The 24,891-nt window shown below is 38.2% G+C and overlaps 1 long non-coding RNA gene across 1 annotated transcript; it reads left to right on the forward strand.

Moving 5' to 3' along the window:
- The first annotated feature begins 454 nt into the window (after positions 1-454).
- Positions 455-2,988, forward strand: LOC144987970 (uncharacterized). Its single transcript, XR_013651658.1, has 4 exons — positions 455-1,911; positions 2,008-2,133; positions 2,250-2,359; positions 2,449-2,988. It is a non-coding gene; the product is annotated as an uncharacterized LOC144987970 (long non-coding RNA).
- Positions 2,989-24,891: the final 21,903 nt, after the last annotated feature.

Consider the following 24,891-nt stretch of genomic DNA (forward strand, 5'->3'; position numbering starts at 1 on the left):
TAACATTTTAACATTTAACTTGTGTAAAATTTAAAATAAAATTCAGAGAAAAAAATATTTATGTTTTCTATGATCTTCAAAGCTCAAACTGCAAACCACTTTAAGAACAAGTCATCAAGTCATGATGTCTGAAACACAAAACGAGTCTTCACTGCTATACAATCCTATTACATCTCAGAGATAGTATTTTACCTGTACAAACTAGGTTTGGCTATACTTCACCACCTGTTTCTGTAGAAGATGGGAGGGGTGGGGGTGGTCAAGGAAATTCTAATGTTAAGTCACTACATTATCTAACAGCATAGGGTAGTTTAACAAATTGACTTTTAATTTTTTACAATTTGAAAATAAATATGGGATTAATTTGTTACAATAATCTATATTTTTATATACTGTATGGATTTCGAATTCTCACTCTATACGTTATTAATATTCTCTGGTTTGAAAATGTTCATAACATGTATGTTACCCCAATTTTATCACATGGTACGTTCCAAAATCAAAAAGCGCGAGAAAAGGGGGCGAACGCGGTTAATTCTTTGCAGACTGCTAGCTCGTTTGTTGCATTCCAGAAGTTTGGTCATTTACAAGTCCACCACATTCCCGGCGCCATGGATGGAGATGAAAGAACGTTATCATAATTCTACCGCGCTTAGTTTGGGCAATACCTACGCAAGATTTTGTGCAAAGATCTATTTTGAATCGAAAGATTGTACAAATCAAACAATGATTATCTCCCTTAATCAAATAAGTTACTTGTTATATCACCAAGGTTTACGTAGAATAGTTGATCTTTTAAAATATGTATTTTTCATGTATTTTCGTAATTTCTTTCAATGGAACATTCCGGTGGGCACAAGCAAGAATGGAAAAATCCATTGTGACCAGATGAAGGGGGATTATTATGTACAGAAGAAGACTCGCTTAAGCTAAACTGGTAGAGCAAACACGTTATATTCTGTTTTATAACGTATGTATTTTCATAATGATGGCATAATGAAGTGTAACACAAAAAATGAATTCCATTTATAGCATTTTTGGGATACCCTCTGAGTATTTTCATATTGTGACCGACCCAGCGCCATCTTGTCACATTTGCGACGTACATCTGACCATCCATGACGTGGATGAACAGGAAAAACAAATTAGCAATATAATATTTGGTGGACAAGATAAAATAAGGAGGTAAGCAATATTAAATTATATGACATAGAATAAATCACCAGTACCCCCCTCGCAGCTGGTAAAGATTATAAAATGGGTTTAAACATCTTGAGAAGCAAGCTAACGGAGCAACTAGCTAGCTGCTTCGTCACGTTTTTGTAAGTATGCTTTATACATCATTAATATACTTTCAAATACAATTAATGAGATTTTGGTTCTGTTTAAACATGTTAAATTTAATTTTCGTTTAGTTAAAATGTATTTCAGTGTTTAAGAAGTATACTATTGTAGTAAGCTAACTTGAGTTACTGCTAGCCCAATACTGCTCAACTGTATCTCAGTTTTAAGCTAGGGTTGCCAGATTGGGCAGTTTCCCACCCAAATCGGCCAGTTTGAAATACTGTTTGTCATGTATGCTTGATGATCTTAATGTTTGAATGAAAACTGGCTGTTATTGTATTAAAAATTGTGACTTTAAAATTTTTAAGTTTGTGTGTTAATATTTGTTAGCAGAAATTAAAACTCAATTTTATCACTTTTAGTGAATAAGGATAGTATGCAAGTACAAGCCAAGCATTATAAAACTCCCCAGGAAATGTACAAAAAGCAGAAACCCAACCTAGATCATGTATACCAGTTTTTTGATCTGGAGTTTCAGGCCAGACGAGCTTACATTGATTGTGGAGCCATAAGAGAAGATACCAGAGCTTCATCCATCTTGGATGTTCATCCAGAGAACTGCATCATGTAAGTATTATGTAAAAAGTATAAAGTAAAATTTGAAATGTATATATATTTTTCACCACTTGGTTTGTCATTGCTGGTGCTTGGAAAAATGCAAAGAGTCCTTGCTCCCCACAATGATGAATTCTTCGAGGAAGTCAGAATAAGATGGGAGGATATATGTGCCAGGGTCATTTTACGGAGTATGAAAGAAGGCAATAAAGCCACCAATAAACAGGGATAAAAGTAAGTTTATGCCTTTTTTATACATGCAGTTAGATGTGTGAATGCTTCTCCTCAGAAAACACTAGGTTCTATGTGTTTCTTCTTCAAAAAGTAAAATTTAATTTATTATGTTTCAGTAGAAGCCAACTTTGCACTGGTGAAGGCCCTTCCCATTCTCTTTCCGTCGGTGGCACCTCCATAAAAGAAATTGGGGTTTGCTAGTGAAGCTTTACTGCATGTTCTGGAGGTAAATTTTAATTTTTGCCCAAAGCAGATACACAAAGAAATTACTACATTGGAGATACTAAAGTGAAAACGGTTTTGTCTGCTTTATAGCCAACAGAAGATCCAAACGTCTTCATCCAGAAGAAAGGCCTGTCAAGTCAAGTCTTGGTGTTCGATGGCAGCAAATGCATCGTTGCTATTGGTTTGATGCCAGTTACGTTTGAAAAAGAAAAGCTTCACCAAGGTCTGATTTTCTAAATGGCATATTATAACACACTACATCTGACCTACACAAAATGCCTGGCCACCCTTCTGTCATTCAGACAGAGATCCTTCAGGATACAATTCACAAGCGGGACAGTACCACCACATGAAAGAGCATTAAAGTAATGCATTTCTTGAAAGATAAACTGCTTTTGCAGTTTAATGTTTATGTCTGTTCTTTAGATGAGTATTCTAATTGTGTTGTTAAAGAAAAAATTGTATTCCTAGTGCCTTTGGGTAAATTTGTAACACAAATCTCAGTTTGTAAGTTGAATAAAAGAATTGAAAAGTGAATTTGTTTTTATTCTTTTTAGTATTGAAACGATAAAAAAACTCTTTTGCAACAGCTTGTTTCAAGATTTATTTTCTGAATTTTAGTAGATGATAAATTTTAAACAAGCTCCTATATCCTAGTTTCTATTTTTTTTTTGTCTTAAATTACTGCTCAAAATAAGTGTTTTTGCCTAATTTCAAGATTTAACCTTTTTACTATGGCTTAGATATTTTTACTTAAATCAAGACATCTTGTTAAGTAAAATTTACTAGCTGCATGGACAGATAATTTGACTTATTTCTAGTCAATTTCTACTAAAAACAAATACTTTTTTTTGGAATTAAGATGGTGGTTTTTTGCAGTGTACGTGGAAAATGTCAAAAAAGTTCTGGTCTTTTTGTGAAATCTTCACAGATGTATCATGAATGAACCGCAAAAAACCACGGAAGAAGTACGAATAACCAACGAAGAACACGAGTAGCGTGTGATTATGCATTAGTGATTTGTGAGTCAATCACGTAATTTTAACATGTGGGCAGTATACTAGAAAAATATATAAATATATAAATAAAAGTTATAAATTGGTGGTACATGCGTGAAAGGTTTGTTAGACACACATGTAACGGTTGTGGTAAGGCACAAATTTACACATGCCTCTCTGAAAAATCACACAATTGCCTAAGATAAATGTACATAGACTATGTAATTCTCAACAGACCAAAAATTTTGAACAGCTCAAAATCCAATTCACGTAAAGACTCATCGGCCAAAACCCTTAACGGATATCTGCGCACATCAACGAATGATGAAAGCAAGAAACACATATGAATTACATATATATCACGCATGCATTGCAAAAGACTGAAATTAATATGTGGAAAATGTAGGTAGTGGCTGTATGACATGACCTTAAGTTTGATGTGTTCCTGACCAACTCGTTATGTGGAAGACCAACATTTTCATGATTGTTTTTTTTTTTTTTTTTCTTGGGCATCGAGTGTGAGGAAGCCACATGGTAAATGTTGATACAAGCAGCATTGAAAACCATTTTTTTTAAGAATAAGACATACATATGCTTTACTGGTTAAAAAAAGGTTATCAGCTGCACTTGTTTTGCTGTTTGGAAGGGATTTGTGATTAGACTGTTGACCAGCTCTCTCCAGAGGGTGCTGCAGATATAGTCTGTACAACGAGTGTTCAACAAAAAAGGAGCAAAGAGAATAGAAAATTGAACAGAGTGAGGTAGAAAAAAGGTTTTCTGATGCCCCAAGGCAATGTTAAGCCCATAATCTGAAAACAAGTGACTGGCAGCTAAAGATGTAAAACTCGAGTACAAGTATAAAAGGGGTGGAAATACAAGCATGGAATGGGTTTTCCAACTTTGTTGGAACTGAACACAGCTTTGCTTGTCCTGTGAGTATCAGATAAATTACCCAACTAAAAGAAAACATTGCAAATGTAAGGGGAAAGGAGTTCCAGGATGCTGTGACCAGCAGTGAATTGCACAACAAACAGACGTACACTACACTATAGTCCTTGTACAGGGCAAAAAAATAAAGTAATTATTTATTTAAAAATACATGTAGCAAACTTTAAAAAAGTTGTGATTTTATTTTATATTAAAATGTCAATCAAATTTATTTTATCAGAATATGGAAGGACATGTCCAAAGCCTGTGTAGTTGCAATGAAAGTTTACAGCTTTTTAATGACCTCATATAGTAATACTTTATAACATTCATTTATGATCTTTGTCTTTAACTTTAAAGTGTCAATAGGTTGTAGGTGAAGAAGTAAACCCTCCAATTGTATGACACCCAATTAAAAAAAATTAGTCCTACACAGGTTTTAATATGATATTGGCAGATATGTGGATAGAAATTCTTTGAAATGGAATCATTTTATTTTTTAGTTTAAAAATAACATCTTTAAGTTAAATCGAGTCGTCAGAAGTGGAGCTTATTTTTGGTTTACTTGTTTACCAAACCAACTTTTCATAAGGTTTTTATTTCATTTTGCCTCATACAGAATTAAGTGGGACTGATAGTCAGATTGGACACATTTGCATATTTAATTGATTCATTGTGCCATGTACTGTCTGTATTGGAGAGAGAGAGAAAGCCAGTTGCCCATTCCTGAAGCACTGGAAACTGCCAAACAAAGGCTCCTGGCCTTGAACAGCTACCTACAGACATACACAAGTGACATTGAAGCCAGACGACAAAGAGGCTGTTCGCAAATCAACTTGCAAAAACGCTCAGTGGTAGGGTCAAAATAGCTGAGCAGACCCACTAAGGCTGGAAACTGAACAGTACTGGAAAAGTATACGTGAGTGTGAGAAAGAGACAGCACATAACAGCAATGCCCAATGGCTGGTCTCTCTGAGAAAAAAAAAAAAAAAAACATAACAACCTTGCTAAACAGAATCCAGTAACCATAAAAGTGGCAGACATCCAAGAAAGAGCATCAGGTATGAAGAAATAGAAAGCACTAGGCACTGACATAATACATGCCTACTGGCTAAAGAAACGTAATGTACTCCATGAGAGCTTGGCAGCACAAATGAAAGAGCTGCTAAGAGATGGGACTCACTCCAAATGGCTGACGAAAGGGCGACCTATCTTTCTCCAGAAGGATCCCTCAAAGGGTGCATCCAACTACCAGCCAATAACCTGTCTTTCCACAACATGGAAGCTCGTGTCAGGCATCTATGTAACCAAAATAAATAGGCACAAGGATCAATACATGAGCAAAACACAGAAGGTAGAGATTCCAGAGGGGCCAAACACCCACTCCTGGTTGACAAAACAGTCGCTCAAGACTGCACGTCATGACACACCAAGCCTAATGACTCAAAGTTTATGACTCAATGGCACACATATGGATCACTGAATTCTTGGAGCTGGACAACATCAACAGGACTCTAAGAGCCTTCATAGGAAATTCAATGAAGTTGTGGAAAACCATCTTTGAAGCCATTGGCAAGCCACTTGCACGCATCCATCAAATGTGTCATATACCAAGGTGACACTTTGTCATCACTGTTGTTCTGCACAGGTCTGAACCCCCTCAGCCAAATAATCAACAGGACTGGCTATGAATCCCAACTCAGAAATGGGTCCACCATCAGTCACCTCTTCTACATGGATAACAACAAGCTATATGCTAAGAGTGAGCGCGACATTGACTTCCTGATCCACACCACCAGGATACAGTACTGACTTTGGGATGTCATTTGGGCTTGAGTAAGGCAGTTGAATATTGAGAAAGAGAGGCAAGGTAGTCCATACAGAAGGGGTCTCACTCCCAGAAAGAAAAATAGAAGAGTTTGAGGACAGTTACAAGTACCTTGGAATGCCACAGGCAAATGGCAACCTGAAGCAGGCAAAAAGGAAAGCTGCAACGGCAAATACCTCCAACAAGTAAGGCAAGTCCTGAGAAGTCAGCTCAATGGCAATAACAAGACCCGGGCAATAAACAGTTACGCACTGCCAGTTATCAGATACCCTGCAGGAATAATAAGATGGCCAAAGGAAAAGATACAGAACATGGATGTTAAGTCACAAAAGCTCCTCACCATACATGGAGGGTTCCATCCCAAATCCAGCACCCTGAGACTGTATGCTAGCCACAAGGAAGGTGGCTGAGTGTGGGAGCCACTATACAGGATGAAACATCCAAGATGCACGAATACATCAAGCTCAAGGCACCTACTGACAGTGTGCTCAGTGAATGTCTCTGGTAATGGAGAGCAGAGGATGCAGTGCAAGAGAACAGATCATCGTGGGAGGACAAACCCCTGCATGGGATGTACCAATGGACCATAACTAAAGTGGCAAGAAGTCCTACAAATGGCTAGAAAGGGATTGAAGCACTCATCTTGACAGCTCAGGAACAAGCCCTGAGGACCAGAGCAATAGAGGCTCAGATCTACCTCACCAGACAAGACCCAAGGTGTAGGCTGTGCAAAGAGGCGCCTGAAACAACCCAGCACATAACTGCAGGGTGTAAGATGCTGGCAGGGAAAGCATACATGGAGCGCCAAAATTAGGTGGCTGGAATAATGTAAGGGAACAGTGTGCAGAATATGGACTGGAAACCCAAAGGTCAAAATGGGAAACACCCTCTAAGGTGGTAGAGAATGAGAGAGCAAAGATCCCGTGGAACTTCCAGATACAGACTGATAGGATGGTCATGGAGAACCAACCAGACATTGTAGTGGTGGATAAAGAACAGAGGAAAGCCGTTTGTGGTGGATGTTGCAGTGCCAAGTGATGAAAACATCAGTAGGAAGGAACATGAAAAAACTCGAGAAGTCATGGACAGTGAAGTTGACAGTGGTGCCGATGGTAATTGGAGCACTCGGGGCAGTAACCCCCAAGCTGGAGGACTAGCTATAGCAGATCCCTAAAAAGACCTCAGACCTCTCAGTCCAGAAAAGCGCAGTGCTAGGAACAGCTAAGATACTGCACAGGACCCTCAAGTTCCCAGGCTTCTGGTAGAGTTCCCAAGCTAGGTTTGAGAAACCATCCACGGAAGGGTGAGAGGGGCATTTTTAAATTTCTTTATATACAGATCACAGTAAAAAAACAGACCATGACTAATCATCTTAACTCTAATCCATCAATGTACATCTCTTGTTTGTCTTCTTAATTTTTTTTTTAATTGCTTAAAATAAATCAATCAATTTAATCCAATCTAGCAATTGTTTATCGGTGTCTTGAGACTTGAAGTTGTGAACATGACATGGTCTTAGCAAAACATGGTTTGTCAAATTTCCTGTATTTTACCTGAAACTTAAAAACCAAGAGCAAATTAAATAAAATAAGGCAACATGTAAGACATTCTGTTCCTTAAAGGCAAAATATCACCATAACAAAATAAATATCTTTATAACAAAAAGTTAATTTGTGATTTTTTTTTGGACGTTTGTTACATTAGTATTTGTTACCTTTGGTGCTGAGTCATTAAACAAAGGTGGTCCTTTTTCTTCTTTTCAGCCGCATCTCTATCTGAACTAGTATTTCTCCACACTGGTCGCTAATGTATTACTCCTTTCTTCCTGTTGCTGCTGCTGTGAGAATGGAAAGGAGGGGGTAGTGAAAGACATACAGAGGGCATGCAGCGAAGATGTGCACACATACTTAACCGTATGCATGTGCGTGTGCACTTTACTGATGCGGAAAGGAGCCAGGGAGGTAAACGAGTGCCCGAGGGAGCTCACCCTGGAAGGAGTAGAAAGGGTAGGAGGACAGGTGGAGGGAAAGTAAGATTAATGATGCCTGGGAAAACGAGTTCTCCTGCTGCTCCACACTTTAAAGACAGTGGGAGTTAGTTACTTGCTGCTTGTCCAGAAGGGATGTATTTCTAGCTTCTTAGGGTTAAAAAAGCCTCAAGAGCATGGCTGGATCTCAGACACAGTAGCCAGACTTTCTTAACCCCAGATCTGTAGTGTAGTAGACTGATATCAGCATGGGTGTTTAAAGGAAGTAATTGACGCCTAAGGCTTGGCTGTTCCCCTGTGTGCCCAATTTGAACAAGTCATTAGAGGAGATGTTTTGTCAGGTTGAGGACGTCTCTGTTTCACTGCTGCACTTAAATCTTGGCAAACAGGAGCCGGAAGGTCTCTGCATGATTTTTCCTGGCATGCCTGCATGTTGAACCCATGAATGCAACAGTGAGCATGTTTACATACAGTACCCACTGACAATCCAATCTTTTTACGAACTATTAAGTTATGAGATATGTAAAGTCACTACCCAGTAAAGAATTATCTCGTGTGCTTTTTTTTAAAAATATGGCAGTGCAGAATTTTCTACAATATAAGGTGCAATTAAAAGTCTTCAGAAAAAAAAAATAAAGTGCATCTTATAACTTGGAGCGCCCTATATATGGATTCATTCTGGTTGTGTTTACTAATGTTGAAATGATTTTGAGAGGAACACGGTGCTCTGTCAAACTGTTTGGCTAGATACTCTTATGAATAGATGGCTAACATGTAGCAGTGTTGGGTGTTCTTTTCTTAACTACCTCATGTCCACCACCTACAGTTAGAAGACACTTGATGCATATTGTCAAAGTGGTGCAAATCTCACGAATCGTGCTCCAGGCTTTTTCTTTCACTGCTCCTCCGCGATCAATTTTCAAGCGGTTGATACTTCTGTGAATGAAAAAGGACGCTACTAATATGTCATTACAAATCTGAGTACCTGGTTGGTCATAGTTCAATAGGTTTAACTTTCAACAGGCAACAGGGCTTGAATGCCCAGGCTTTTTGTACATAGAGCATGAACATGGAATTACCATGCGTGAATAGAAGGGTTCTGAGTGCGGAAGTCCGAGACCACATTTACATAAGCTCCACATTGTGAGTGGTTGCTTGAACATGTGTTGCTGAAGACATAGCTTTTTGTTCCACCTCCACTAGCGCACACACCGTCCCAAAGGCCCTTCTCTGCTTGGAGATACAAATCTCCCGGGAGACAGTTCTCCTGAGTCCGACAGCTCGTTCACGCAGAGCAGCCGGACGGACTGCGGTCCGAACCCTTCTCTGGACCGCACACCGTAACAAAGCACCATCCCCTGTCTGCAAACACAAAGCTACGAGTCCGGCTGCTCTGATCAGAGACACGGTTTGCTCGTGTGGAGCAGCAGGTTCATTCTAACAGCCACAGATCTTTTTATAATTCAATTCAATTCAATTCAATTCAATTCAATTCAATTTTATTTGTATAGCCCAAAATCACAACAACAGTCGTCTCGATGGGCTTCGAAGTAAAACATGAAATCAAAAGGATCACGAATACAAAGAGTTCAATAGAAAAATACTAAAATGAACTAACAAACTGACTAAGCTATACTGGCATCCCTGCCCTTAGACCCCCCTTCGCGGTAAGGAAAAACTCCCAAAAAACCGGATTCCGGAAAAAACGAAGAAACCTCAGGGGTGCCCACATGAAGGACGGATCCTCCCCCAGGACGGACAGGCGATTTACCAGAAATCTTAGAGAAGAATTAACTTATCTAAATCTACAACTACATATATAAAAGTCCAGCAGACGAGCTTCATCCAGCCGTGGTTGTGGGGACAGTCAAAGGCGCGAGTCGAGCCGGAGACAGGAACCACAGCCAGGTGTAGGAGCAGGAGCAGAGGCGAGGTACTCGGTCAGGTACAGAGTGGGTTGTGGCAAAATCTCTCAATAAACAATACAAAGAATAATGTCAGACAACTTATGAAGGAAAAGACCTTAAGGTTACAAAAAGAAACGTGAAATGAAATTATGTAGAGCCCGAGTAGATCTCGACGCCACGTAGTTTGTCCAAGTGGGGTTACCCTAGTGTAACGTCATCGTTAATGTAAGGCCGAACAGTTTTGGTACCTACAACGGCCTTGGCAGCATGTCTGTGTTTCACCCACGAAAACAAACAACATCCAAACTTTTGCAAATATACTGTAGATGTGCATATTTTGGATCCTTACAGAAGTGTTTTTGTTGATCTTGGCCAGCTCTGTGGAGAAAGTAGTTCTATGTGTTAGTCTGGGGGCTGTGCTGGCAGTCCAGACTCTTTCTGGAAGGGGCTGTTCTCACTATGATGTCACAATGTGAGAACCCATACATTTTCGTGGATTGGGAGAGGCTGGTGCTCAGAAAGCAGAGTTTTAGAGGAATGCTCAGAGAGGCAGAAATGGAGCAAAATCCCACTTCGGGGTTGTTCTTTCGTGAGGAATTAACATTGCAATACGCCTAAACGCTCAAAAAAGCCTTATAAAACTGAAATATTACCAAAGTGCATTCTTTGAAACAGATAGGATTATTGTGTGGGTTAGGATATTCTAATATTAGATTTCTAAAGTTAATTTAGCAAATGTCTAAATATTTACAGTTTTCCGAATTTTTTTTTTTAGACTAGATGCAGTTTAGACACTGCCAACTTATTATTGCAGTAAAGAGTAACTTTCTTTTAAGAATTCATTTATGTCTGTTTGAACAAAAATAGAAAGCCACAAAATCTAACACAATGCTCAGAACGTAAATAGGTACATTTAATGGAGAATATTCCTGCATGACCTCAGGATACAAACAGTAATGACGTGATTTCCGTTTTTACATATGTCCACGTCTCCACAATGAATTCTTGCTCAATCTGTGGTATGAACGCCGTGGACAGACAGATGTATGGGAGGGATAATGGGACTTGACAGACAGCTATTACAGTGAGTGGCTGACAAAACAAGCTGATAAATGCTTTTCATGTTACACAAAAGGGATTTTAATGAAGTCTTGGATCCAGCTTAAAAAGGACTGTTTTAATGCTGCCCCTCCTCTGGCTGTGGAGTCAGTCACGAGCAGCAGGAGCAGCATCCGCAAAACAAGTTTATGACAACAATTTATCACTGGTTGTTGCCTCCCTAAAGCAAATTTTGTTGATTATTCGGTGATTCAATAAGCAAAACCAGATGATCGAGGATGGCCAACTTTTTGCAATCCCTCCTCTGTGACAGTAGGGATTGCATTAAAACAACAAAACACAAAGGAAATTCTTGAATAATGGAGTTGGTGAAGTAATACAAAGCATTTGTCATAATTAGGGCTCAAACGCTTAACTGATTTGTGCCAGTTCTTGAAGAGATCTCGTTTCAGCAGTCTAAATAGTGACACAAGAAATATATCTCTGTTACATTTAATACTTAAACTCTTTTCTGTTTTCTTTTGTTGCCCACACTGCAACAGATAATGTATCTTTGAAAAAAAAAAAACTGCGATTCCGTGTGTTATCATGACAACTTTGGACTCACACTGTGCACATTACAGGTATGACATGCTTGGAACACTCCACAGGCATGACATGATTGCTTAGGTCGCTTAGGTTAGACGTTGGGACTGTCGATCGTGCTCCAGCAATAAAGCAGCAAACCCTCCCGGGTTCGTCGGGCAAGGAACTCCTGCTTTTATTAGCACAGCTAAAGGTCCACAAAGCTACATAACATAACATAACATAACATAACATAACATAACATAACATAACATAACATAACATAACATAACATAACATAACATAACATAACATAACATAACATAACATAACATAAGTGAGGAAATATCACTAAAATCCAAACCAAAGAGCATAATCATCACATAAGTTCCAGGCAGTATGACCTGACCACTTTGGACCCAGGATGGCTTGAGGCCCAACTCAAGCTACAACTGAGACCCAATAACCTCAGACTGAGTGGTACGAGGCAAACAGATTCGCACCACCATATACCACACTTTTTATGAGCTTAGCTCGCATTGAGACTCATGGAACTGGACTTTAACACTTATGCCACGTTCACACTGTGCATGTTATGAGCATGGGCGCTGAACACAGGTTCTTAAATACGCTTTTGGCATATGGTGTTTATATTGGAATGTCCCCACCTATTACTATCACATGTCCGCCACCTACAGTTAGAAGGGGCATGGTACAAAAAGCCAAAGCGGTGAAAATGTCGCAAAACTAGCTACAGGCTTTTTTCTTCACGGCTCTATTTCACTGTATGAAAAACTTGATGCCATGTAATTTGAACCATGCACAAACAACAATTATACATTTTTCCTGCATGATCAATGTTCAAAATGGTTGTCACTTCTGTGAGTTAAAAGGGACACCATCCATACATCACTACCAAATCAAAACCAAAGTCCCTGATTGGTCAAAGTTCAACCTGGTTTAACGTTCATCGCGCTGTCAATTGACACACATTTTGTACGTGGAGTCCAAAAATTGTCTTAAAAATGTGCTTAGTGACGTGTGACTTCACGAGTTTTGAAGGAGGAAACCTGAAACGCGCCTGTGCGCACATTCACATAGACTTTTCATTGAAAGTGGTAGCTTGAGCGTGCTTTGTGAAAGTAGCTTTACATCATTACTTTAAAATGGCCATTGATATTTTATTTTTTCCATATGTAAATACATATTTTCTCTATGCATCTTGGTTCTTTATCTGTTCTTATTGAGCAAAACTCACAGAAATTTACAGTTCTGGTCCTGATTTGTGTTTTGTTGTCATACCATGTCATACTACCTGTTATACAAACAGAACTTTTTCTTTAAAGAAATTGTGTTAGTAAGACTAGCTATTCTGATAAATACAAAAGCAGTTTTTTTTATCAATACAAGTCTATGGAATTTTGGAAAGGGGGGGGGGGGGTCACTCGATCCAGTTCTCATTTACAGTCAGTTGTTCATATCCAGTTTTTAGCTTGTTGACTACAACATGACCTTCCTGCCCACAGTTCCGGCCATGACTCTAAGAAGAAAACTTTTCCACTAAAGGTTCTGATTTCCCCAGGGAGATTTATAAAGCATTTTTAAAATGATTTTGAAACACTGATAAACCCAGTGCCTCCTGATGTGGCCTTGCTACATCTACAGCACCTATAGTCCTTTGAACAGCCAATCAGATTATTTTTTAATTGTTATTTTTCATCATAACTTTTTCTCTTGGTCATCAAGGCTTTTACACTGACCCTAACAGCCTAGCGTTTCAGCTCCTTTTTTTAGCTTTTCCTATCTCCTTTAGTGCAGTTTCCATCTGAAGCTCTGAGCTCTTTGTCATAAACACCGTCTATCACTCTTACTTTCTCGATCATTTCCTTTTTACACTAATTGAAAAAGGCAAGTCCATGTCACATACTGTGTTTTTTATGTTATTATAAATTTATATTTTCTTCTACTTTCTTAAGAAGTAAAAGGATGTGAAAAATATCCCCAGCTTTGCAAACCATGAGGTAGATAAGTGTGCCATCCAACTTCATTTCACAGCTGATTTGTTTCATGTTTAAATTACTCATTGGTGACGGTTGCCACTTTAAAATGGCTTTTCTACGTTGCAACAAACAAACTGCTCACTGGCCCATTTTTTCTTAAATACAGTCATTAATTTTCTTTCAAAGCACAACTCAGTCGTACCTGAATTTCATGTAACCTAAGTCTCAAAGCGACGTTGGCTGTGAAGTGAAAATCACACCAACAAATCATTCAACGCAAAAACATATTGTATATCACAACATTTAAAAAAGGAGTTAAAAAAAAAACAATGTTTATGGATCAGAATAACATTCCAGAGACCAAAAGACAATGTAAATTACAATTAAACAAAAAAAAAAGGAAAGTTTTGGAAAACATCATCATCCAATCAGTGTCACACCTGTCACACCTTACTTTTCAAGTGTCTATGAAGAAGAAAAAAAAAACATGTTGGAAATAAAGAGTCATTTCAATGTTTCCAGAATGTTCTTGAGCATCTGATTTTTAAGTAAACTCGCTTCTTGTTTACGGTAAGTTCCTGTAAATCACACGATTTTTCCATTTTTCACATTGTGTTGCAATTAACCGTATGGCACTGTACAACATAAAATCAGCAGAATACTGTCAGATTTCCTCCCAGTTTGCATTGCAGTTTACAGTATGATACGTTGCAAAAAGGAAGCAGTAAAATACTGTTAATATTGATGTTTCACTGTAATTTTTTATCAATGGTTTACAGTGTAATGTTGATTTTCTTTTTCGTGATCTTTAATATATTTTTGCATTGAATGACTTGTTGGTGCGTTTGGATTTCAGAGTCGCCTTACAAAGCTGATTCATCTTCCTTGCAAAAATAGTGTCAGAATATTTTTTATATTTTATTTTTTTCCGTCTGACTTGCAGTACACTGAAGGACGAACTTAAAGCAGACCCTGAGAGGTCTCATGCGAGGCTTGTTGCCTGAGTTAATTTCAGACTGCAGCGGCGTGGCTGTGTGGTAGAGGAGTAATGGGCACCAGGCAGAAACATGGGGCACTTAATGGGATTACACAAGGAGACGTTAATCTATGGAGAGCAGGTGGGGAATTAAACATGATCAGAGTGCTGCAGTGAGAAGGAGGAAGGGAGGATGAAGAGAGGGACACAGAGTGGGAAGCAATGTGAGACAAAAAAAAAAAAAAAACGTCAGAGAACTACAACGCTGTTCCAGCTCAGTGGATATTCATGAGGTTTTCTGCTAGACTGATTGAAATTATGTTTCGTGTTGTCGTGAATGAAGCAAAATGATAGAAACTCTTGTTTGTAGGCATAACATTTTGAGAACAGCCAATTTAGTTTTGCAAAGGACCCTGTGGGTGCATGTTAGGCAGTCGGTTTGGTCAAGTAGGATGTATTACAAAACTTTGCAAAAAACCCATTAGTCTAAACACATTGAGCTGTACTGTTGTGCGATTGAAAAGACCCTTTGATAATCAGCCAGACCCAGAGGACAGCAAGTGCTTCATTTGAAGCAAACAATTAAATTAACCTCTGCAGTTTTTGCCCATCTTATTAAATTCCTCTCTGTGAATAGACTATTTCCAGTTTTGTAATGTAGCATCCAAAGCAGCAAATTGATTCTGAAATCTTTTATTGTTCTGGCCAATTCCACAAGCTATCATCTTGCCTTCGGAGGTGCCTGTAATCTTAATTAGTTTAGAGCTGCGGTTGAGTAAAATTTAGAAAAATTAAGAGCTGCTCAGGCATGAAGGCATTTCACAGAGACCACAGCATGTAGGTGTGCCAATAAAAGAGATATTCATTTTCCAAATATGAGGAATTTTTTCAATTTTTTTTAAAGGGCAGCAATGCCTTCTGTTTTGCCATAATTGGCAAAACACAACTACTTGGGTTCAAATTTTAAAGTATTAGTTTGTTTGAAAACAAACTAATCTATTTTCATGTATGGTATTTAAGGGTGTTAAATCATCTCTTTAATTGCGATAAATTAGTTACAGACTAATTAACCAGTTTTTTTTAATGCATTAATTTAGTTCTTAATGCATGATTATTGTTGTGTTCTCAAATATAGCACAAGGGTGCAATGGTTTACGTTTTATTTGAACTCAGCTGCCCTTACATTCTCTCTGTGTCCCTGTATCCAGTGAGTGCCTGTCTCTACTTTAATGTCATCAATGTGTGACTTTCTAGTTCTTAACAGGATTCACTATTGTGTATTATATAAGAGATAATGCCCAACAATTTGTTCATTATTAATCAGCAGATCGCATGAAACGGTAAACTGTGAAATAAGATTTGTCAACACATGCATTTTGGTATCAATGCATTATTAATTAATTAGTGCCTTACCATCCAAATAGAACACTTCACTCCCAAAATGCAGGAATACTTGTGGTTCTAGAATTAGTAAAAGTACAGTTGGAGGTAGAGCCTTTAGCCACCAAGCTCTTGTTTTATGAAATAAACTCCCAGCTCATGTCAGACAGGCCGACACGGTTCCTACATTCAAAGTTAGACTCAAAACATTCCTTATTGTCAGACTAGCTAGTATTCAGAGATTATTTAACTTAATGTTAATGTGTTCAAATAAACTTAATAACAATAAAAATTAGTTGTTCGTAGGCTGCTAGTAACTTTGAAGCTGGGGTAGCTATGGTGCTCTGGGGTTCTGTCCTCTTTTCTCATCTACTTCTACCCTCCTTCTCTCCTCTATTCTTGATCATTATTCATCATTTAGTTCCCTCTGTTGGTGCAGTGCGATTCCTGTACTCTCCCTCTTTCCCTCTCCCCTCCGGGTGAGTGGGAGTGCTTCCAGATTCCAGTTGGCTCATCTGTGCCCCTGTACCTGACCGTGTACCTCGTCACTGGCTCGCCTCTGCTCCTGCTCTCACACCTGGCTGTAGATCCTGCCTCTGGCTCGTCTCTGCTCTGTACCTGACACAAATCTCGATTGTTAGTTTCTCATCCATGATCACCTTTTGAACAGTTGGCACTTCCATGTTTTAAAAAGGACCCTACCCATGCGTCACTACCAAAATTCAAGTCTTTAATTGGTCAAAGTTCTACCGGCTAACCTTTGACCTGCGCTCAATCGCTACAATTATTATATATGTAGATCTAAAGACTTGTGTACATGTACACCAAAATTTTAAATGCGGATACATTTTTTTAGGAAACCGTTTTTATTATTAAAGACATAGTCTTTTGTTGCTATTTGCCAATGTTTACTCTTCTTGTTCCCAGCATTATGAAAAATCTTATTTGACCTGTGCTTTCAAACAAAGCTTTAAAACTCTTAGAGTGGAGAATCATAAGTATAGCCTTGGAAAGGTTTATGTGGCTTAAATCTGGATGTAGCTTTAAATTACATATTTTTTGTTTGTTTGTTGGGGTTGGTGTGACTATTTTAGAGCTGAATGATGCCCACCTTCCATACGACAGATCACACTAAAGATTTGCTGAGGAAAAATAACATGCAACAGTATTTATAGACTGTGTTGCATGGGCTTTACCACCAATCCCTGCACAAACAATGAAAGATTGGGAATATACATTTATTCAATGAGCAGATAAACAAGCAAACCACAAGAAGGGATACAAACAAACTAAAGCAAAACTTGACTGTTTATCTGGTTGAGTAAGATCAAACAAACGAAAGAGAAGAGATACGAGTGAAAAATATAGGAAACAGTAAAAAGGATTGAGCAAACAAACACAACAATGTAAGAACCTGGCAGAAAGCAACTGGACTGAATTATAAAAGCCAAAAAAAAAGATATTTGTTTATTTTTGTTCTAATTGGATCCATGAGAAACACGCTATCGACCTTTCTGCCAAAAATCTACTCCACCTCATTTTCTTTGTCACTCTTCTGCTCAAAGACTGCATCCAAATTGTTCTGATTATGTCCTAATAAGCCCTCTTCTGTTCATCAAACCGATAATTAAGGTTGAAACATTCCACTACATCTCAGGATTAGGACTGACAGAGGAAAATAAAAGGACTGCCGTCCTCCAGCATTATATGTTTATTTGTAAAAATATTTTCCTTTGTTGCTTATACACCATTTTAAAAAAGTGTATTACTTTTTGTGTCTGTTCTAAAGATACAAAGGACACAATAGGGGTTGTAACAATTCATTTGCAGTAGACGATACGATACATAGGGGATATTGGTTAATTTTGATCCACTTGACTGACCTAAAATCGATCCAGGATATCTTAGGCCAGAAATTCCACCAGTGAGACTCATAGATACATACTGGGTATTGAACAGTGCAGGTGAAGTTTTCCAGATTCCTTATATTTGTTGCAAGATAATCAAATGTAATTTAAAAATGTGTAGAAACAAACAAGTAAAAAATAATTCATGGCAAATCCATTCACTTTTTAGTTTAATACAAGTTCAGTCCACTGTTGTTTTTCCACCTCAAAATAATACAAACAGAACATCATTAAAACTTTCTACCACACTGTGGTCTCATGTCTTTGCAAAATTAAAAGTTTTGAACTGTAATGATGGTTTGATCGTTCTTTCCTGCCATTACGTGTGTTGTCCGCTGCGATGTCACTTGGTGGTTTTTTACATTCTTGTAAAATAAACCTACCATGGCTCAATTTAAATGGTAGTTTCCAGTATTGATATAATTGATTTATTTTATTTTGAAATTATTTTATAATGGTATATGTCAATTTCATTAATAACTTGCCTCAGACAGATTAAAATGTTTGGACCGTAGGAGTACAAATCAATGAATCGATTAAGTTGATTAATAATTAGGGTACAATCATGTACACCATATTCAATATAGTACTGCAAGTAACCACAGTATCATTTGAAAACCATTGATACAGAGAATATTATGTGGGTAAACGGGTATCAAATCTATTGGAAAGTAAATATGTCTGGCATATGTCAGTTTCTCTTCCTTCTGGGCTCTCTACTGTCTGTTTTTATTACTATTTTTTGTGTACATGTGACACAAACTGATGTTCAATCACAAGCTTGCTTCTACTAAGTCGGATAGAATAGAGAACAGTTCCTCTGTAAACCCTTTAACACTAGAGATGCTGCTGGTGACACCTACATAAAAACACGTTCTTTGACATATTGCAACTCTTCAACCGTTCACGCAAATGTGGAACAGCTCATTCTGACAAGAAGAAAAGCCCCTATTCATATCGACTTTGTGCCAATATGCAACACATTACAAACGTAAAGTGTTACATAACCATGCAATCAGAATATGATGATTGCATTGATTGTGTAAACGTTTTACTACTCTACGGTGTTGCATATCAGCACAAAGCTACTTTTCTCCACTTCAGAATCTGCTGGAATTACAGTAATTGCATAAACCATTGAAGAGTTACTGCCGTCTAAAGAATGGTAAGAAGACATAGATTTTCTTTTATAGTTTAAATGATAAATTCTTAATAAATATCTAGATTTTCATTTACGTTAAGAGTCTTAGTTTATTGTACTGCCACAAAGTTAGATGAATCTTTTAAGTATTGATCAGTGACGTATGTGTTGGGATATCTGCCTCTGTTCATGTGGGTCTCACTTGCTCCACCCCCTTCTCAGCTGGAGCCACTTTTTCATCAGGATGACAGTATAAAGCTCAGTTCCTCCAGCCTGTCTGTGCCAGATGTCCATTCAACTCAGCCATTTGGATGTTTTGGCTCCTAAAAACTCTGATTCTGTCTGTCATACTTATCTACCTGCCAGTCTATCAGCCCTGCTCCAAGCTCACAGCCCAGTTCATACTAAAATCCTAAGCTCTCAATGAACTATCAATCACCACTCTGCTGTTTTTGATGCATTCAGCCTGCTCCTTACAACACTATCGCAATATGTATCAAATTACACAACTCAAGTGTGCTTCATTGACTGTTTGTCTTTCTGTCATCCTCCATGAGTGAGGCTGAAGACCAAATTCAGCCGTAAACGTCCTCAGCATTCCCATTTTTAAAGCATGTAGAGCTGCCAGTGCTGGGCTGCACCAGACGAGGAGCGTCCCCGTACCTCACTCTAAGGAGCACTTCTGGGTTTGTGATGTGGAGTTCAACACAGTAAGTCACCTCAAGGAGGTTGACTGTAATTTTATTTAGCACTATTGCCGCCACATCCAGAAGTCTGACAACAAATCAGAAACTGTCAGTGATGCCAGTGAGAAGCAAAGCAGGTGTTGACACCTGGAGGTACACTCTGTTCCAGTCAGTTCCAGCCAAGAAACACCTATCAGTGGGAAAAAAAAAAATTTAGGTAGCAAAACAGAATCCTGTTGCCTATATTTGTTAAATGAACTCAAATGGTGTGACATTCTGCTAAGACACATTGGTAAATTAAAGCAATGTTCTTGATCTGAGGGTTTTTTCAGACTTTTCGGTCCACACTCAAAGTACAGTTTGAAATCAATTCAAATGAATTTTAAAAAATGTTTTTTTTTTCTTTATCCAGGTGTTGTTTTCTATGTTGAGTCATGTGGACTCAGAATTTTCCTTCTTTCACCGCTCGTTCAGTCCATTACAGCAGTGTTTTTCAACCTTTTTTGAGCCACGGCACACTTTAACCTTGACAAAAATCCCGCCGCACACCAGAATAAAAAAAAAAAGGAGAAACTCAGTCTGTATTGATCTACAGCCCCTTTGCAAACATCCATTTTTGGGATAATTGTGGCAGAAAAAGCTGGAAGTTGCAGCTGTTTTTTCTAAAAGGTGTAATTAAAGTTAAGTTAGAAGATTTAAAAACAGTTTTATGAGTGTTCTTTGTGGTTTCAAGACGTCAAAGGAAGACTCATTGTGCGCTGAGACCCTGTCACTTTAACCCAATGCATCATGGGAGATGTAGTACAAACAGCCGGCGAACGCAGACAGACTCGCGTCTCTGAGCTTCATGGTTTAGTCCACTTTTTCCACGGTCTGACACCGGATTCTGTGGAAAGCTACACCACTAAAGACGAGCTTTAGCTGGTATTTTTGTTGGAACTGAGCGACTTTATCAACAGAATCAGAACAAGGAAGTGAAGACTTTTAACAACTTCTGATTGGTCAGACTGATGACATATGTTTAAGCCTCCAAGAATGATTGGTGGAGACAGTTAAGGGGCGGAACTTTTCAGAAAACCGCTGACGCTACAGCTAAATGGCGGTACCGTCATTCTTATCAAAATATCTATAATTTAATCAAATAAACACAAAGAAAAAAGTATTATATGATTTTTTTATATTCCTAACTACTCAGTGTTTTATCAGGACCTGTTTGGATCAAGAAAGAGCTGATTTCCTGGAGATGGGAAATGTTTTTAGATCAGTTAATGAGGGCAATTTCCCACGGCCTGGTTGAAAAACACTGCATTACAGGACTGATAAGGCAACTTGGATTCGTGGTGAAAGATTTTGATCCTAGATGTGGCGACTCAATTTCAGTACAAAACAAATATAGATGCAAAAACTTTTCTGTTTAAAAAGTGCCCTAAAATGAACAATAGTTGGCCCAGAATAGAGGATTTAGTCATGATTCTTGAAGCCATTTATTCTAACAAAAATATGGTTAAAACTACACTCAAATCCTCAGTTTTTAAATGTATAATAAAATATTTTAATTTACATATAGGAATATATTATTATGTAAGCTATGCACAAATTCTCAGTTGAATATAATGTGATGAATCAAAAGTATTCTTTTATGTTAAAAAATGTTTCAATACCTTTCAGAGTTGAGTACTGAATAAATAAATCAACCAGTTTCAGCTCTGACTCCTGGACCATTAAAAATGTTACAGGCACATAGCTGGTTGGGAAATAACAACAGTTCTATTAAACAAGGTCCCAGTCCAGTCACAGAGCAGCCTGTGAATTATGGCACACCTCATCGGCCTTTAGGGCTTAAACGTTCTGACTACAACTCAGGTTTGTGTGCAGCAGAAAGAAATTCACACATCTCAGCTGGAGTGGAAATGTGCTTGAACCCTTTTTTGCTTATTCTGTTCATGAGGATAAAAGTCCACAACCTCCTCACATCAAAATAAATCCAGAATAAAAGAAAAATAAAGTGGGAAAAAAAATCTACCAACTGAAAAGAAAAGCCATTCCTCCGAGTCCCCCCACACTCTTCCACTTAACCAAGCAGGCCAGCAAGTCAACGTGGAGGGCAGAACAGCAAACATGCCCTCGCTGACACATGCAAACATGTACGCCCACAATCACAGAAGCTCCCTCACACACGTAAAAGTATAGATACATTAAAAGATGACCACAAACAACATTAAAGCAGCTTTAATGAATGACATGGTAAATGGGTAATGTTACTAATGTGTAGAGCTTCTTTGAAATGACCTGATCTCTCAAATTTACAAGTTAGATGACGGGTTGTTACGGCCTTAAATGCAAATGTCGGATGTATTGGTTTTTTCACCATTTTTTATTTTGACCTGACAGCATAAGATGGCAGTCCGAGGGTCAAATGTAGATGCATCAAAGATTAGTGAACCAACAAAACTAAAAGTACTCACAATGAGATGAAGGAAGTTCAAACTTTTCCATATATTCATCTACTCCTTGTTAAAATGAAGTAATTTATTAAAGACTTGCAATTTTAAACATTTCTATGCTCCATTTAAAAAAAAAAAAACACACTCATACATATATGTACCTCCTGACTGGATCCTTTTGAATCAAACAGATGAAACCCCCAGTCCTTTAAGCTCCCGTCATACTGGTGTTCACCACCAGAAGGAAAAATAGAAGCATTTTTAGCAACATCCAGACAGATTTGCCACTACCACCAGCTGTTTTGTTTGTGCTAACTTCTGTGCAGTTCTTTACGCAGCAGCTGCTCACATATGCAGATGGATAGTGTTGTGCAGCATGACAGATACTCAACATTTGATGCCCATTCAAGAATGCGCTAAATGTGAGTTCTTCAAACTGGGCAAGCAAGGAGGGGGATTCTTCTTCTTTTTCTTCTTCTTCTTCTACTATTTACTAGCGCATGTCCACCACCTACAGTTGGAAGAGGCTTGGTGTGAAATGTTGAAGATCGAAGAGTTTTGAACGTGGGAGCCCGAAACGCGCATTCACTTAAACTTTTCTTCGGAAGTGGCTGTTTGAACTCATGATGCCGAGGCCAATGTGAACGTAGCTTTAGAGTAGATGAAATAGCTGATAAGAGATAGGTGAAGGTTTTTTAATCAGCAAAAAAATTTTTCTTAGGCTCTCCATGAAACACATGTTAAATGCTCTGTTGTTTAATTCTGTGATGAACTACTATTTTAGACATGCTGAAAATCATTACCTCTAAATTTAAGACCAAAGTTCATTTCAAAAGCAACAGAAGAATGAGACTGGCAAACGTGGTATAACATCTGCTGTAATATGGATAGTTGACAGCTTCCTTATACCTAAAGCTACGTTCACACCAAACGCGATTCTCACAGCGGTTTCAATGTTAAGTCAATGGTACATCCACGACCTGAGGTCCTACGGCGTGACGTTAGTGATGGAGGTGGTGGTCTGGCAGCAGTACAATTTGAGTATAGCGCAGCGCGGCCAGAGTTCAAATATTTGAACTTTTGCGAGGTCCCTGCGTTGCATCAACCAATCAGATACTCAGCTTTGGGCATGTGACGTTTTAGTGACTCGATTAGCGAGTAGAGTGCACACCAAATATGGTGGATCGATCCGATTCATTCATTTTCTTAACCTACTGTATCCCTTTCTGGGCAACGACGTTGCCGAATACATTCTGGAAAGGTTGTCAGTTTGTCGCGCCGGCCACGCCGGCCACTGGGAGACGAGCTGGCACGCGAACAGAGAGCCGGTGCAGCATCCAGGTGGCAGCCTGCTTGGGTCTCCTGAACTCTATGATATTCTTATTTTCATCGAAGGAGCACACAGCAGACGCACAAGGAAAAGGTACTTATCATGTGAACAGCACTTACGTAGCCGGTAGGAAAAAAATGTGCATAACAATTTCCCCCAAGGGGCTCATCGAGTTGTCTACGATCTTGATATTTCGTGGGGACACCTGTGTGCATCGTACATATTCACACATTTTTCGCTCGAAGGCAGCCCGTATAGCCACCTGTAAGGGTCACTAAAGCTTTAGAGATTCTCCCATCGAGGAGCTGGCAAAAGTGGTTAGACAGAGGGACGTTGGGCATCCCCACTGAGACTGACCAAGTCAAGGAGAAAGATTATAAATGGATGGAATATGAAATGGAATCAGACATTTGACTATTTGGTAAGGGAAAAGCATCATTCCTGATTCTAAACAGACACAAATTTAGAGTGAATGATTTTTCTAAGAGGCAATGTTTACACTAACAGCTGTAGAATCGACAACTATAAAAAAATTAGTTAAAAATAGAAAAAGTAACAAATACTGACAGGGAACATAAAGGTGAAACAGAAAACAGAAGAAAAAAAAAGGTTCGAGCGCAGAAACAAAACCAAAAAATGCTACCTTTGACATGAATCTTTGCAGGCACTGAAGGGTTTTCATGTTGAATTTTGCCTGTTTGGAAAAGTAGCATAAATGAAACCACAACAACCCCAAAGTTGATGAATATTTTAAAAGTGAAGCTCAGTAATGGTAAAAGCTCTTAAGATGTCAACTCAGTTTGTAAAAACCTTACATTCCTTGACACGGAGGATCAATTGACATCAGCTCATTTATTTGAAGTGCTGCAGTTGATAATGAAAATCTTTGTTGAACAACTATTTTAAATAATCTTTTTTTATTTATAGATAGATAGATAGATAGATAGATAGATAGATAGATAGATAGATAGATAGATAGATAGATAGATAGATAGATAGATAGATAGATAGATAGATAGATAGATAGATAGATAGATAGATAGATAGATAGATAGATAGATAGATAGATAGATAGATAGATAGATAGATAGAGTACAGACCAAAAGTTTGGACACACCTTCCAAACCATTTGAGTGAGATATATATTTAAATTATATATATATTAAAGTTAACTTGCATCCTATTCCATAAGAAATTATTTTGTAAGTCTGTTTTTATATGTAAATTAAAAGCAGAGTTAATGCCAAAAGGAGAATTTGTGGGTTGAGTCATTAAGTTTCTTTCTAGTTTTTCATGTTTTTATTTCAGTTCCTTTTTTTTTCTCCAAAAAATAGTGTTGTAAAAAAGATCCGTTTCTGTCTGGTAGCATTTAATTTGGAAATCTGGCTGGTAAAGTCAA

Source organism: Oryzias latipes, chromosome 19 (genome assembly GCF_053564925.1).
Source record: "Oryzias latipes strain Hd-rR chromosome 19, Olatipes_Hd-rR_3.1".
Taxonomy (NCBI): domain Eukaryota; kingdom Metazoa; phylum Chordata; class Actinopteri; order Beloniformes; family Adrianichthyidae; genus Oryzias; species Oryzias latipes.